Source organism: Sus scrofa, chromosome 8, assembly GCF_054392235.1.
Source record: "Sus scrofa isolate SSC_HxYL_T2T_F1_AM1 chromosome 8, Sscrofa_HxYL_maternal_Yorkshire_Landrace_v2.0, whole genome shotgun sequence".
Taxonomy (NCBI): domain Eukaryota; kingdom Metazoa; phylum Chordata; class Mammalia; order Artiodactyla; family Suidae; genus Sus; species Sus scrofa.
The window spans coordinates 75029841-75045648 of NC_139390.1; the positions used below are offsets into that span (position 1 = coordinate 75029841).

The following is a 15808-nucleotide window of genomic DNA, read 5'->3' on the forward strand; positions in this document are numbered from 1 at the left end:
AATTTTGAAGATTGAGTAGGATTCTGTGTCTCTGAAAGAAATAGTGGGGCCTAAAAAAAAGGCAGATAGCATTTATGACAAGAAAGAATGAATTAAATACTTTAGGTGTTTGAGGAAATAGCAAAAGGGCCACTAAGACTAGAGGGGCTACGTGCTGGGCAGAAAGTCTAGAAAGACAGGTAAATGCCAAGTACTGCAGGTTGTCAAATGCTACTCTGTGGAGACTTTTTCTTAGAGTTTATCACCAACCTTGTTTTAATCACACCTTTTTTTTTTTTTTAATTTTCTTTTTAGGGCTGCACCTGCAGCATATGGAAATTCCCAGGCTATGAGTTGAACCGGAGCTGCAGCTGCCAGCCTACACCACAGCCGCAGCAATGAAGGATCCAAGCTGCAGCTCACGGCAACGTGGGATCCTTAATCCACTGAGCGAGGCCAGGGATTGAACCTGCATCCTCACAGACACTGTGTGGGGTTCTTAACTTGTCGAGCCACAATGGCAGTTCCACCAATCCATTTGTGTATAAGGAATGAAATAATCTAATTTGGTCTATATCGTAGAAAAAAACTACTCTGAAAAGATGGATTACAAGAGGAAAGAGTTGGGTGAGATCATATTTTGTATTTTTGGTATTTGGGAAAAGCCCATTATTTTTTCTTTCTTATAACTCAATTGTTATATTCTACTAAAATTGATTTTACACATTTATATCTCACTTTAAGAAAACTGTATGCAACTACTCCCCTAACAAACATGTAAGCCCAAAATGAATATGAAGTGTTAAATGTAGACAAGAGATCAAGAGTCAGACTGAAAAGAAGTCACTGGCTTTGACTATTAGAAAGTGGCCTTAGCAAGTTCGGATTCAGTGAAGAGTGGAGGCAGGCACCACTACAGACTAAAGTTATTCCTCTTTAGGAAAAATAATGAGTGCTAGATAAATAACTAAAGTTATTCCTCTTTAGAAAAATGATGAGTGCTAGATGAAAATGATGAGTGCAAGTCATTTTAGCACAAATGCCACCTAATGTATCCAAGCAACAAGAGCGGGAGAGAATGATCATGACTCATTTGCTGCACTCCTAGTTGGGCTATGATGTAATCAGGAAAGGTAACTGAGGAAGCAGTATGCACTGTCAGCAAACATTTTAAATGCTTAACCAATGGGTGCTGCCTATAGCAGACAGAACTTCTAAGAGTAAATAATGCCCATTTAATTCAAATTAATCAATTATCTAAATGTAATTGGATATTTTCTTCAAAATAAGAAAATGTTTCCCTCAACCTGCACTTATCTAGTAATGACTTGCCCAAGTGTGTAGGAGAAAAGGCTTTTTAAAAATAATAGCTTTGGGAGTTCTCATTGTGGCTCAGCGGTGGCACATCCGACTAGGATCCATGAGGATGCAGGTTCAATCCCTGGCCTAAGTGGGTTGAGGATCTGGGGTTGCAGTGAGCTGTGGTGTAGGTCACAGACTCAGCTCAGATCCCATGTTGCTGCGGCTGCGGCATAAGCCCATAGCTACAGCTCTGATTTGACCCCTAGTTTAGGAACTTCCATATAGTGCAGGTGCGGCCCTAAAAAGTCACCAATTTTCTTTTAAATAATAACTTTTGTGTATGTCTCAAGATTTCCATTATCTACCTCTACATTTATCCTCACATTCAGTCTATTTAAAAATAATCCTTTCCTCACTTCCTTTCTTCCAGGTTTTCACCAGTGGAACCCATGTATCTGACACGATAAATTACATTTTTCTGTTTGCAGGCATAAACTACTATTAAAAAAAACAATCTGTTCCTATACAACACATTACAGGAATACTTTGAGGGCTCCTACTCTCTCTCTTCCAGAGGCCATAGAGAGCCAGGCAAATGGAAAAGTAATTACTACATTTAATAAAAGGGCAGAATTGCATATAAAGAGAAGGAGCATTCAACCAGCCCCCTGCTCACCACACTCAAAAAACTGAGGTCCCCTGCTTCTCTCTTTCCAGATGCCCTCCGCTGAGGGGGATACCACATTGATATTCCATCCATGATGTTAGTTCTGGGGTAAATGTTCTTTTAAAAGGTGGTAGAAAATTAATTAGCATCCCTAAATAGCATCCATTTTGTCAGTCTTTAACGCTAAAGCTGAAAGCACTGCAGAGTCTGACAGGCACCCACTTAAACACCTGAGCTGAAGGAGCTCACGGCTCAGATAAGGGCTTCATCTGGAACCATCAAGTCTCTGAGCACAGATGTGTCCTGGTTTCTAAGGTAAACCTTACATGAAGCTTTAATTTTCACCTCCTTCCATTTGCCTGTTTTGTGAAGGCAGTTCTTTCACACATTTTAGCTCTTAGGGAGCCAGTATTAACTGATGTTTCCTTATAAAAAATAGATTTGCCTCAGAGGATATTTCACTCTGATAGAGTGTAAATTAGGTTTGGTTTTCCATCTCCAGCTAGAGATTTTAAAGGTCATTTATATTGTTTGTATGTGTGCTGGCGTGCTATGATAGTGAATGTTTCCTCTTTTGATAGAAGCATTATATTAAAAATAAAAAGTGCATGTAAATTAGGAAAATAATGGTATCTGATCCTTAAATGGATGTGTAATTTCTTAAAGTCTGTTCCAGAAAACGTCATAGTTTATCAAGCCAAAATTATGTTTTAGTTTTTTGCAGTTATTCAGTGACAGGCTCTCATCCATCGCTAAAACATAATTTTAAAAAATCATGTTATTTCTTAATTACAGTTGCTACTTTGTAATAGCAGTTGATGTTAGCAAACTATACGTTTTAATTTAGAGTCATGATTTGCATGCATAATGAAAAACTTTAAAAGGCTATCATCCAAATAGTAGTATTTGGAAGCTTACAGTATCATAATATTTTTTTTCCCACTATGAGCTAAAGAGACAAAAATAGGTAAGACCAAATTACTTCTCTTCCATCCTCCTTTTTTGAAACATTTTGTTTTGAAATAACTGTAGATTCACACACAGTTGTAAGAAGTAATACAGAGACCCCATACACCATGACCGAGTTTCCTAAAATGGGTACATTTTAAGTAACTATAATACTACAGCCAGGAATTTGACATTGATATAATTCATGGATCTTACTCAGATTTTACCAGCGTTCTATACTCTTGTCTGAATTTATGTCTTCAGTTCTACGCAGCTTTATAACACCTGCAGATTTGTTTGACCACCTTAACAGTCATGGTACAGAATGGTTCCATCCCAAGAATCCCTCATGCAACCCCCTATAGCAAAAGCACCTCCCATTCTCCAACCTCCTTGAGCCCTGGCAACCACAAACCAAGTCTCCATTTCTAGAATTTTGTGATCTCTACACCTTATGTAAGTGAAATCACATGGTGTGAAAAACATCAAGAGTGATTTTTTTTGCATAATTCTACTGAACTGCTTTGGTACATTTCTCGAAAAAATAGGTGGGCATATTTGTGTGGGTCTACTTTTGGATTCTCTGTTCTGTTCCACTGATATATCTGTCTATCCTCAAATACATTTATTTCATTTCTATCTAAATCCACACAAGGTTGTTTTTTTGTGTTGTGAACGTAGACAAGTGGGCCTTCAATAGCTAAAACAACTTAGAAGAATAAAGTGGAAGGAATCACTTGTTACTTAAGCTTTCTATGTAGCTACAGGTATAAAGGCAATGCAGTATTGGTACAAAAATGAACTCCAAATGGATCAGACACCTAAATGTAAAACTTCAATAAAAAAAATCTAGAAGAAAATAGGAGGAAATGTGATCTTGGTTAGGAAAAGATAAAAGGCATAAATTAGAATTCATGAAAACTAAGAAATTCAACTCTTCGAAAGCCTGCCTGAACCCTTACTGATATACCACCTAACTAGTCATATAAAGGAGAAGGCTAATAATGGATTTACTAATTCTTCGTTGACTTCCCACTACCTACCTTTGAAAACATTCAGAAGCCAACAGTTTGGTGAACACTGAGGGTATTTTGTTAGAGAAATTTGGTGAAGGACAGATTGGGAGAACATATTTGCCAACGAAATACCTGATAAACAACTTGCATTCAGAATACATAAAAATCTCTCAAAATTCAATATTAAGAAAACAACCCAGTGAAAGCTTAGCAAAAGATTTAAGCAAACACTGAAGATATATACATAACAAATAAACAAACGGAAATATGCTCACTATTCTCATTAGGGAAATGGAAATTAAAACCACACTGATATAGATAAGACTGGAAGATGGAGGGGTAGAAAGACTTTAAACTCATCTCCTCTCAGGAGCACACTGAAATCACAACCATGCAGAACAACCATCTATGTAAGAGACCAAAACCTACCAGAAAACATTTACAACTAAACACACAGGGAACCACCAAAGCTGGGCAGGAGGGGCAGACAATGATATAATGAAGTCCCATATCCCCAGGTGGACGACCACAAATGAAAATACCTTGCAGAGGTTCTCCCACAGAAGGAAGAGTTCTGGTTCTGGCTCTCCAGCCTCAGGGTTCTATACCGGGAAGACCTAGCACGGCTTAATTTCAGGAGCCCCACAGGACTGAGGAAAACAGAAGCTCACTCTTAAAGGACACAAGCAAAACCGCACAAGCACGAGACCCAAGGCAAAAGCAGTAATTTGATAGCCTGGACATACCTGCTGGACTTGGGAAGTCTCCCAGGGAGGCTGGCGGTGACTGTGGCTCACCGTGGGGACCCAGACAGGAGCCTAGCAGCAGCCACGTTTGCAGACTCCATCTACTTCCCACTCTGTGGAAGCTGGAAGTCCGTGCTGGTGGATGGGATCCACCCTCTAGCTCATTAGAGCCAGCACCTGGCCTCACCTGACAACCTGGGAGCCTCAGAGCTGGGGTCTTCCAGCCAAACGATTGCCTAGGTGGAGATGAAGCTCCACCATCAGCAGACAGACTGCCTAAAGACTTCCTGAACCCCCAGCAGCTTCTAGAAGAGCCTCTAAACAAGGCCCTGCCCACCAAAGAGCCAAGACCCAACTCCGCCCACCAGTGGGCTGGCGCCGGTCCTGCCCCCCAGGAAGCCTGCAAGAGCCTCTAGCACAGCCTCAGCCACAAGGGGGAAAACCACAGTCCTGTAGCCCTGGGACCCAACCCACCCACAAGAGGCCAGATCCTACCTTGGGACTAGCTGGGACCCAGGCCTGCCCGCTAGCAGGTCAACACAAGCTTTGGGACACTTGGGACTCCAAACCCAACTATGTCAGGAATCAATCCCTCCCCCAGCTCTCCTAGGGGTCTGACACCAGCTCTGGGATTCCTGGGCCCTGCCATCAGGGTCCAGGACCTGCTCTGCCTGACAGTATTAGTCTAGCACTAACCTCTGGACCTGGCTTCACTCACAAGTTGGGGGGCACCAGCCTCAGAACCTTCTGGATCCTGACTCCGTGCAGCAGTGAGCCCACACTAGTCCTTGGGCCTCTCTTACTTCCTGGGATTGCCTCCCAAATAAACTACCTGCCCCCAAGGTTTTGTCTCACTGCTCTGCTTTAGGTGGAAACCAAAAAGACAATCATTCATTTCTTTATACCAGAACTATTAATTGAGAACATTGTGCGCTGTGCTAAGAAAACCAAGTCATTAAAAAGACATTTCATGTGATAGTGGTAAATCTTCTCAGAGAAAAATCAAAATCTACAGAACAAAAAGGAAACACTGACGATGTTAACACTCTTCCACATTCTGCTTGCCTATCAGTTTTTTTCCCAATTATTACAACCGACATATGATGGAGTTCCGCTAAACATAGTTATTCTTACTGTTTGTTCCCAGCTTTATTTCTTTTGTAATTGCTGTCTCAAACTTCTGGGAAACTAAATAATCTTCAGCTATGAAAGAGGAGGAAACAGGAGTTCCCGCCGTGGCACAGTGGTTAACAAATCCGACTAGGAACCATGAGGTTGTGGGTTTGATCCCTGGCCTTGCTCAGTGGGTTAAGGATCTGGTGTTGCCCTAAGCTGTGGTGTAGGTCACAGACACGGCTCGGACCCCAAGTTGCTGTGACTCTGGCATAGGCCGGTGGCTACGGCTCCAATTCGACCCCTAGCCTGGAACTTCCATATGCCGTGGCTGCAGCCCAAGAAAAGGCAAAAAGACCAAAAAAAAAAAAAAAAAAAAAAAGGAGGAAACAAAGACAAAATGATCTATAACTTGGATTTTGGCTTTTTTACATTTTTCATTTCAAGATTTAGCCGTGAGGTTGTTTGGGGTTTCTTACCCAGCATTTTTCTTTTCCCCACTCTCCTCCCTTTCCCTTACATGCCCTAATCTATTTTTTTTTTCAATGATATAAATGTCATGTGTGATTATCACAGTTTTAATTTTAGATTGGTTTCTGCATAATTTCCTGGGCAAAGAGTGTTCTACTATTACGTTTTTTTGTTGTTGTTGTTGTTTTTCTTTTTCTTTTGACTAATTACTGATTAAGAAGAGCAACTGAATTATGCCAGGTTCAATGACTTGGATCTGTGAAACCATTTAGATGTAGAGTTAATTGCTATCTGATTAAAAACAAAAGCCTCTGAACCCTCCTGAAGTGACTACCCGTCCCAGCTCAGTGGCACATGATTTCTTAGTAGAGAAAACTAGAATTTTGAAATGAAATGAATGGGTAAAAAAAATCAAATAATATTTGGGTAATTCCTGAGACTACTGGTTTAGACATATATGCATATTGCCACAGCAAACCAAAATCTAAGAGAGGAGGGAGTTTCCATTTGTGGCACAGTGGAAATGAATCCAGCTATTATCCATGAGGACATGGGTTCAATCCCAGGACTCGCTCAGTGGGTTAAGGATCTGGCATTGTGGTGAGCTTCAGGGAAGGCCGCAGACTCGGCTCAGATCCCGAGTTGCTGTGGCTGTGGCGTGGGCTGGCAGCTGTAGCTCTGATTTGACTCTTAGCCTGGGAATGTCCATATGCTGCAGGTCTGGTCCTAAAAAAAAAAAAAAAAAAAAAAAAAAAAAAAAAAAAAAAAAAAAAAAACTCAGAGAGGAAAGAATGGGGTAGAAAGGTGGATTTCTTCATCTTATAAGCTGGAAGAGAGCAGGAGCTGTGTCTGACTTGCACGATATACACTACGAAAATGCTCAATAATGACCGCTGCTCATCAGTGTGCACCACAGGTCCTTGTGAGCATTCTTTTTATGAAATAATGCATAGAGAATTATTAAGCACCAAGTACATAGTAAGCTAAAGCAGATAGCTTTTCCTTAGTATCACCTGTTTCATGCTTGGTGATCAATCATTGCTCTCTGTTGAAGGTTTAAAGTATTTTTAAAAATAGTCTATGAACTAGCTTAGCCAGGGTACAAAGATTTAGACCCCTTTTGATTTGCAATATCAAAAAGGTTTCTGCTTTTAAAAGTTTTCAAAGTCTTCTAAGTAAATAGTTCTGATGATCCAGAACATGGACGTCATTAACAACTCCTTCAGTCAGTTTAACTGAAGACAGGCCACATTATTTAAAATTATTCTTGCCACCTGTGATGTTCTGAGGCCTCTTAGCATGTCAGTTGATGAATGACCATTAAAACATAGATCTGAATTAGGTAAGGGCATTCTGCAAATTCAGTTACAGAGAAGTAATCTGCATATAACTACATGATTTTTTTTTCTGATTTTTTTCCTGATTGTAAGAAAAAAATAATTTCTACCTACTTGAACATTTTAAACTGTACAGAAAAAAAAAACATTGAAATTGATGGATTACATTAATTAGCTCTGTTTAGTATTCAAAATACAATCCCATTACTCATATGGCATGCAATTCTTTGAAAGTATATCCTCCTAGGAGTTCCTCTTGTGGCTCAGTGGTAACGAACCTGACTAGGATACATGAGGGCGCAGGCTCGAACCCTGGCCTCTCTCAGTGAGTTAAGGATTCGGTGTTGCTGTGAGCTATGATGTAGGTTGCAGACATGGCTCAGATCCTGTGTTGCTGTGGCTGTGGTGTAGGCCAGCAGCTGCAGTTCTGATTCCATCCCTTCTTCCATAAGCCTTGGATATGGCCCTAAAAAAAAAAAAAAAAAAAGTGTATCCTCTTTCAAATATATTTTGGAAGAGTATTACAGCTCATTGCTAATGCAGAATAAATGGCAAAATGATTACTGTTAGAGACTGAGTTGAATATAAACAGTGTAAGAAAACACAGGGCTTAAGAAAGTTATGTATCTTGTGGGAACACAAATATATATATGCATTTTTTTATTTTTTAAATGATTTTTATTTTTCCATTATAGTTGATTTACAGTGTTCTGTCAATTTAAAAATACATATTTTAAATGACTAAACTGTTGATGAACTCTGATATGCATATTTAATGACAAGAAAAAGAGTGAATATTTTTACAAGTCTGTAATTTCCTTATAAGCAGTCTTAGAAATATTGGGAGAAAAAAGAAAACAGAACTAAAAAAAAAACCAAACCCCTATTTAGCATTAATACAGAGCATTAGACTCCATCAGAAATACCTACTACAGTTGAAAGGCTATTTCATGCTAATATTTCAGTGATGTATATGGGTATTTTTATGTGTAGGTTGTGCCCTCAAGGGGCATAACAGCTTCTGGTTCAATTTTTAACACTAACCTCTGAGCACTGAAAGATCTGAACTGTGGTCCACACAGCAGCCAGCTGGAAATGTACTTAAGACCCACTAGAGATTTTGCGAATTGCTTTACTAAAAGCCTCGCTGTCTGCAACTGTTGCTAATAAACTGAAAGAAAAAATTAAAACATTACATTAAAAAAAAAATGTCTATGGCTCTTGGTGTTTCTCCTGGAAAGATAGTTAATTGCTTTTCTACTGCTTTCTACTTACAGAGATTGTAACAGGAGCAGATAGACTAGGCTAAAAATACAATCTAAAAAAGGTAAGCCAAAATTTGAAATTTTGCTGGTTATTTAGGTTGCTAGGATTTAACACTAGTAAATAATTGTCTTCCTTAGATAAACTCTATTCACTTGTGACAAGTGACAATGCCTCTAAAGCACCTAGAAGAAGGTTCAAAGGAATAAATTAACTTTCTGAATAAGTAAGAATTCGAGAATTTTTCCTAGGCTAAAGATAAAAGGGGATTTGTTTCCTTTCTGGAAGCAGGTGGCTAGGATTCCTATAAGAGAAAACTGAAGGAAAAGAATGGGGAGGGTAACAGCAGTTCCCATCAGTTGAGGCTAAAGAAAATAAATTTCCTGAGGAAAACTTCTTACTGTGGTAGGTGCAGGTGGGGGAATTTAAGAATAATGTGTAATGAAGAATAAGTCACTTAATCTTTTTAACTTTCAGTCCTTACTTATAGAATAGGGAATAATAATACATGGATTTCAGAGTTGCTGTGATGATTAAACAAAATAGTAAATGTAGGAGTTCCTGTCGTGGCGCAGTGGTTAACGAATCCGACCAGGAACCATGAGGTTTCAGGTTTGATCCCTGGCCTCGCTCAGTGGGTTAAGGATGCGGCATTGCTGTGAGCTGTGATGTAGGTTGCAGATGCGGCTCGGATCCTGCATTGCTGTGGCTGTGGCATAGGCTGGAGGCTACAGCTCTGATGAGACCCCTAGCCTAGGAACCTCCATATGCTGCAGGTGTGGCCCTAAAAAGACCAAAAAAAAAAAATAGTAAATGTAGAGCAGCTAATATGACAATAAAGTTCTAGCTGTTAGAAAATTCCTGTCTCTATCATAATAATGAGAACAATAACATTGATAATAATAATGTTACAATAGCAATAATAATAGTAGTATCATTTTGCTCAATTTGTTTGAATCATATTTGAACTCAGGATAGGGGGATTTGCTTGTTTTTTTACCCTTTGCATATCATTATTAGTAGATTGATTTTTGGAAAGGAGGTTTCCTATTTATATAATTTCTTGAATTTTTTGACAAGTATAATAAAATATGACATCCGAGCACAAAGCTAGTTATTCTATAATTGAACACATCAAAGAGCAGAGAATTGAAAGTGATGTAGATTTGAGAATTTTCCTAAGTGTTTTGAGAAAACTGTTGGTGAGAAGATGGTTTACTTTAGGGCTGTTATCATTTTAAATTATCTAGACAGAACTCAGAGGTCTGAGAAGTACCTTTCTATGCATTTTCCCTTTTCATAGCTTCATATTATGATAAATGATTCTATTTTCTTAACAATGACAGTATCCAGTTGCTAAAATATAATTACTTGAAAATAGATTTCAAGAGCTAGTTTTCTTTAGGGGGAAAAGAAATATCTGTGCTTTTTTCCACTTATCTACACATTAAATAATAAAGTTCCATCAAGGAAAATAAAACAAATACTTAGACTCTAAAATCTGTCTTTGTTCTGCACATTAATTCATTTTAACAAATTTATCGAGATAATTCACATACCATGTAATTCACTGTATTCTGCACATTACTTCTTGATACTTATATACTTAATCCATGCAACCTAAGCTTCCAAAGATAAAGTCAAAATACACATATTTATATTGAATACCAAATCTGTAAAAAGAACCAGAGGAGAATAGAGTTAGGTCCTCAGAGGAGACAGGTGTTTACAATATGTTTTTCCCTCAAGGCAGTAACATTTAGAGGAATTGGACATAGGTACATAATAAGATATGTAAAGAAAGTGTTTAAACGTGTTATATATCACTATAGAAGAGAGATATCAGAAGATGGTCAGGAGTTCCCATCGTGGCGCAGTGGTTAACGAATCCGACTGGGAACCATGAGGTTGCGGGTTCGGTCCCTGCCTTTGCTCAGTGGGTTAAGGATCCGGCGTTGCCGTGAGCTGTGGTGTAGGTTGCAGACGCGGCTTGGATCCCGCGTTGCTGTGGCTCTGGCGTGGGCTGGTGGCTACACCTAGCCTGGGAACTTCCATATGCCGCTGGAGCGGCCCAAGAAATAGCAAAAAAAAATACATGATATTTGACATAGAATTAAAGTCATTTAGGGATTTCAGGGCACAATATATATTTCAAACTAAGTTAGTGAATGAAAATTTCCTAGTTAAGATAAAATTTTTGTTGCGAGTTTAAAAAAGAGCAGAAGGGAAAGATGAAGGAAGGGGTAAACACATAAATTAAAACAAAGAGGTAGAAAATCATAAGATGCCTTCAAAGAAGAATTTGCAAAAAAACCCTCAGCTTTGAGGAGAACTGCACATACATTCTCCAACTGGGGTATTCATGAGTAAAGTTGTTAACCAAGAATTCCACAAAGCTGCAAGATATGCAACATAGTTTCCTGAAATACCACATCTTTAAATGAGTAATTGAAAATATGATTTTTCTTTTTGAAAATTCAGATGTTTGAGTCAATTTTAGTTATTTCATCTACCCCACCCCCAGAATTTATGGTTTCATTCTCCTTAGCCATTTGAGTCCTTTAGTGGAATAATCTAAGCACTGGCAATTGAAGATGAGGCTGATGCAATTCATTGGGTTCTGTTTGTGAAGGAATTTGAAGATCAGATTAATAATTTTGGACTTCTCTTGGTAGGAGTGAGATGACTTTGAAGCATGCTAAAGAGTGAGAAAACCCTTGGAGTTCCTCTTGTGGTTTAGTGGGCTAAGAACTCGACATGGTCTCTGTGAAGATGCAGGTTCAACCCCTGGCCTCTCTCAGCAGGTTAAGGATCTGGTGTGGCCACAAGCTGTAGCATAGGTGGCAGATGCGGCTCAGATCTAGTGTTGCTGTGGCTGTGGTGTGGGCCGGCAGCCACAGCTCTGATTCAACCCTAGCCTGGGAACTTCCATATGCCACAGATGTGGCCATAAAAAGAAAAAAAAAAAAAAAAAGAATGTTAAAACCCCTAAAGCACACTATTTTAGGAAATTAATAGACTACATTTCTATAATTACAACTTACTATACAGGATGAATGAATGAGGAGTGATTATTGACTGAGACCAACTTAGAAGATGCAAACACAAAGGATTTGTTGAGAGCTGCCTTGTTTTGAGAGCTGATTCTATAATGTAGCTTAAAAACCTGTTTAGGGCACCTTATCCTTGACTATTCTTCAAGATTAAAGATACCATTTCTTTGGGCCCCACAATTACTAATTTCAAATCTAAGAATTGTTTATAGTCAATGAGAAATCCTATGAAGCCTTGTCTCTAAGGAAACGCAAAAAGTCACTAAGTCAGTTATAGTGCTATGTCATTTCAAAACTGTACTAATAGAAAACATAACCCATTAATAACCTGTGTTTGTCTTCATCAGAAAAAAAAATATATGCCTTCCAAATAAATCTTATAAGAAGCCATCCAAGAAATACATCTCATTTAATATGAGAAATTGTTTGTTTTGTCTTTTCTAGGGCTGCTCCCATGGCATATGAAGGTTCCAGGCTAGGGGTAGCATCGGAGCTGTAGCCAGTGGCCTACACCAGAGCCACAGCAATGCAGGATCCAAGCCACATCTGCAACCTACACCACAGCTCACGGCAACATGGGGTCCTTAACCCACTGAGCGAGGCCAGGGATCGAACCCGCAACCTCATGGTTCCTAGTCGGATTCGCTAACCACTGAGCCATGATGGGAACTCCTAACATGAGAAATTAAGGGAGTTCCCTGGTGGTGCAGTGGGTTAAGGATCTGGTGTTGTCACTGGTGTGGCTCAGATAGCTGCTGAGTCACAACCAATTCCTGGCCCAGGAACTTCTGCATGTCATAGGTGTAGCCAAAAAAAATTTTTTTTACAAAGAAATTAATGTAGACTCAATCACAAGTTACCCTAAATAGCAAATTTTGATCTGATTATGTCTTCTAAGAAAAATAGCAGTAATCTCAACAGGTGATGCTGTTTTTGAGGATTAGCATTATTGGTAGAATATTTAATGAGCAATTTAGTTGTGTCTCCCTAGGAATGTAGAGGTCCTAGAATGTTAAAAACTAACGGGGTAAATAGCAAAGTCTTGTTTCTGCCCAGCTGGATCTCTGTTCCATCCACCTGAGCCTTCAGTGATATTTAATTCTCTCCATTTTGGTAGCTGGTAAGAAATTCTCACACAGAAAGTGGAGAAGCTCCTGTAAGAACAAAACCTGTTAGTGCTTCCTATCTGTCCCAAGGTCCGCTCGATGATAAGACTACTTTTTGCTTTTTTATTTTTCCCCATCTTTTTTCAGGCACTGGACCTTGTTTCATAATAAATAGGAGGACTTTAGTTTATTGAAGCTTTCAGGACAGCCAGAGTATAGCTCTTTTTTCCACAAATACTTCCAACATGAAAAATGGTGAAATCTCTGGTGAAAATGTGAAATGTTTTTAATGCATTTCTGAAAGCAGTAAACAACCTAATTTAAATACTCCTGTGTTCACATTTTTTGCTCAAATCATCCAAGATTGAAAGCTCATAAACCCCAAAGCATATATAGCTGGGAGCAGAATAAAGTGGACTAGGGGTGCCTAGGACCAATTTACCTTCCAAGTTAAGATATGACCCCAAGTCAGTTTCTCCCCTTCCTGCTTTCCTTGTGCTTATCTTTATTTGGTATTTCCAGGAGACATGGGTATCATTAACTCTTGGAAATCAGTTCTTTCTTCAAAATGATTGCAAGCACAAAACCAGAAGTGTGCTACTACTATCAAAGGGATATTAATGTTAAAGAAGGCTTTATATGCAATAAATACAGTCATAGGGTATTGTTAAATACTAAACAAACTGGTAAATCTGATTATAGGAACATATATATATAACATAGAATTTTAAGCAACTGTAGTATAATGGTAAATTTTATGTTAGACTTTAGAAGTTTATGAAGTGCCAACAATATATGTGGTATGATTTATGTTTAATATTTTTAAAGGATGTATAATTGACATATCTGAAAAACTTTCACTTAATTTTCAATAAAATATATATATATTTAGGTGTTCAGAAAGTAAACAAAAAGCAGCCAGATTTCTGCGGGATACAATGTAGCACATGCAGTTGAGTTATGCTAAGTCATAATATGAAGGAAATTTAGTTAAAACTCAGATGTGAAATAACACCATTTTATTATTATTTTTTTTTGCCACACCCAGGCCAGGGTTTGAACCTGCTCCATAGCAGTGACAATGCTGAATCCTTAACCACTAGGCCACCAAGGAACTTCACCATTTTCATTTTAATTATATTTTTAAATGAGTAATATAGAAGATATATACAATTAAAATTATAAAAATAAAACTACTTTAAATAGTGTAAAATATATATGAGTACTTACATGCTTCCAGAAAAAATATTTTAGAGAAAATACAAAAAACTAATATATCTTACTCATAACACACATATTCTTATTTTTAACCTTAAAATGCTGTAAAAATTAAATGGCAAATTGCTAGCTGGACATAACATGTGAAAATATATAACAAAGTTTAAAATTCCTAAGAAAGTTTTTATGAACCAAAAAAGTGGACACTTAAATGTGAAAAAAGACTAAAAAAAAATAAGCAATTCACTTAAAAAATTCCAAAAATCTGTAACTAAAGTTTAACTTAATTAATATTGAAAGAAATCTATGTTTAAATAAGAAGTTAACTATTTTTTTAAAATAACAAAAGTTAGGGTCAGCTTTAAAACTCTTGTTCAGTCCAAGGAACACCTCATGACAACCCTAGAAAGAAAAGCAGGATTTTTCCTGCCCCTTTCCCTCTCCCTAACCTTGTCCCGGACAGTTCTGGCAAGGATGAGAACTGAGATTGGCAAGATGGAAGCGGAGATGTGGTAGAGAAAATCCGCAAAGAGAAAAGAAGACAAGGAGGCATGCTTGGTGGAAATTTAAAATTTTGTTTATTGTCATTATTTATTTATAATTTTTGGTTAGTCTGGCTGTGTTAATAAATGTGCTTCTTTTATCATCAGAAAATGATTAGAAAATAGTAAGACTTCTTCCAAATTTTGCCCATGGGCAATCTAGAAATTAGCCTCAAATAGTAAAATTAAGGGGTTAATGGGATACAAACATAGTTGCTTTTAGAGTGCATCCCCTGAGCCACGCTTATTCAATGTAGCTGTTATAGTCCAATAAAATTGTCTCCATCCCATGTGCTGTGCAGAATCCAGCACCCACCTGTCTCCCCCACCACAGTATCTTCAGGAATTCTCTGGATGTATATGATGCATTCCTGTTCCCATCTTTTCCCTTTATGGCTGCCCTTTACTCTCAGCCCTACACTAACCCAAACATCAGAACATTTCCCTTGGTAACTGAAAATATCTCCCACAAAAAACAGTTCTGTTTGTTAGACTTGCGGATAATTTGGGGTTGTAAGCAGGGAGTAGTACAAACGTTAGTTTAGAATTAAATATTAGACATAATAGATTCTAGAAGTTCCTTGGCCATATCCATTTTGTGGTCAGTTTCCAACTCTCAAGCTGCTCCCCACTCTTCTGCCCAGATCCGCCCCATTTATGTTACTAACCTTCTACTCTTGGGAGACCCTCCCTGTATATTTCCCAATTTTTCCAGCTGTTAGCTGTGGAGGCTGGGTCAGGTTACTTAACAGTTTCCTATCTTATTTTCTTTATATATTTAATTGCAATTTAGTCAGAAGCCACCTCATACTGGGAAGATTAAATGGGTTGACATCCATTAAGCAATTAGCATAGTCCCCAGCATAGAGATGTTATTAAAATACTCAAAGGTAATAAAGTATTTAAGGCAAGAAAGAATTTAAGGATAATAAAGTACTTAACCATATCTTTGGTTATTCTACTCAATGTCACTGTGCCCTAGAGGGTAAGGTTATACCAGGGTGGTTGCTTCCTCATAGGAAGAGAAATCCTTTAAGTATTTTTCTT

At 38.2% G+C, this 15808-nt stretch overlaps 1 protein-coding gene and 1 long non-coding RNA gene across 10 annotated transcripts in view; one reads left to right on the top strand and one right to left on the bottom strand.

Moving 5' to 3' along the window:
- Positions 1–15808, top strand: part of NPFFR2 (neuropeptide FF receptor 2) — a 72878-nt gene that overhangs the window by 41610 nt on the left and 15460 nt on the right. The gene's annotated exons all lie outside the window — the stretch shown is intronic.
- The window catches only part of LOC110262123 (uncharacterized), a 50766-nt gene continuing 37991 nt past the window's right edge, over positions 3034–15808 (bottom strand). The window contains exon 4 of the long non-coding RNA XR_014812667.1: positions 3034–8045. This is a non-coding gene — a long non-coding RNA (uncharacterized LOC110262123). The remainder of the gene's footprint in view (positions 8046–15808) is intronic.